Genomic DNA, 1,368 nt, shown 5'->3' on the forward strand with positions numbered 1-1,368 from the left:
TTTCTATGTAATTATTTTATTTAATGATGCGAATTTATTAAGATTTTTTTATTAAAATAATAATTGACTAATTTTTATTTTATTTTATTTTTTTACTACAGTTTCAGGTTTACAGTACTACAGAAAATTATATCAAAATAATGGAGCCATAAATGGACATACATGTCCGATGATAAACTGCGACAAATATTAGAGAAAACCAATATTGGTAACAAAGAAATTGGGTTGTTTTATGTCACCAAGGAACCGTAACGAAATTCGTCCTAAGTGTTCCAAAACTTAGCATTTGTTCGATAATTGACCACTTGATCTATTTCTTATCAACTAATGGTGCTAAAATATATATATTTAAAATCAAGAAGGGATTCATTGTGTCCTCTTGGGTATTTGAGTGTTCACGATTGAAATGATTTTGAGTTTTTCCCGTTATACAAGGGGGTCGAGGGGGCTGAATCAGCCTAGTAAATTTCGTATTTTTTTATTTTTTATTTTTAACTCCTAGTTCTGCCCCTATAGGCTGAATTCATAATTGATGTCGGAGCAATGAGGAGGTTGATATCAAGCTATGAATTATTGGAACAATTGGTGTTACTAATGACGAACAAGTTTAACCACTTGAAAGTTGATATTCCTTAGCCTAAAAGAGCTTGAAATGAAGTGTTTTACATCAACTCTATTCGTATTTACGTATTCCTCACGTCATGTTATAGTGTCAGTTGCTGGTCACAAGGGTTGAAAATTCGAAGATGAAATTGATAGTTGACTGTTTTTCGATTTCAAGTTCATTATCCCAAAAGTGCATCTAGACTACAATTTTGTGTGAAAAAAATGGAATTCTATTTATTATGGTACTTTTTGAGCCACTTGAAATTTAAAAAAAGAAAAAAAATTACTATTTTGTAAATAATATGAAATTATCATCATATAAATAAGCAGCGATGCTAAAAGACAAACGGTCGTTGTAGTATAGTGGTGAGTATACCCGCCTGTCACGCGGGTGACCCGGGTTCGATCCTCGGCAACGGCGAATTTCCTTTTCGCAAAATAAAATTTACCCGGATATGCTACCTGTACTTGGCCCGCCGGTTTTTAGGCCCATTAAAACTAATCTTCTAATTAAACCAACAACAACAAATGTGATACGTTGGTCAAAGTAGGGGAAAGGAAAAATAGGGAAAATTGGGAATTGTGCATTAATGTTATGGTTATACTGTTTGCAGGATTTTGACATATGGAGAAAACTGTCTAATGATTAGAATAATTTTAACATTTTAAATCATGATTAGTATTTAATATATATATATTTTTAATTTTACATTAAAATTTGATATCATTCTAAAAAAATTGAGGGCCCCGCCCCCCCCCCCC

At 32.2% G+C, this 1,368-nt stretch overlaps 1 non-coding gene across 1 annotated transcript; it reads left to right on the forward strand.

The window, feature by feature from the left end:
• Positions 1-955: 955 nt before the first annotated feature.
• On the forward strand, positions 956-1,027 carry TRNAD-GUC. The gene has a single exon. It is a non-coding gene; the product is annotated as a tRNA-Asp (tRNA).
• Positions 1,028-1,368: the final 341 nt, after the last annotated feature.

The sequence above is a fragment of the Olea europaea genome, unplaced genomic scaffold (assembly GCF_002742605.1).
Source record: "Olea europaea var. sylvestris unplaced genomic scaffold, O_europaea_v1 scaffold629, whole genome shotgun sequence".
In the NCBI taxonomy this organism is placed as follows: Eukaryota; Viridiplantae; Streptophyta; class Magnoliopsida; order Lamiales; family Oleaceae; genus Olea; species Olea europaea.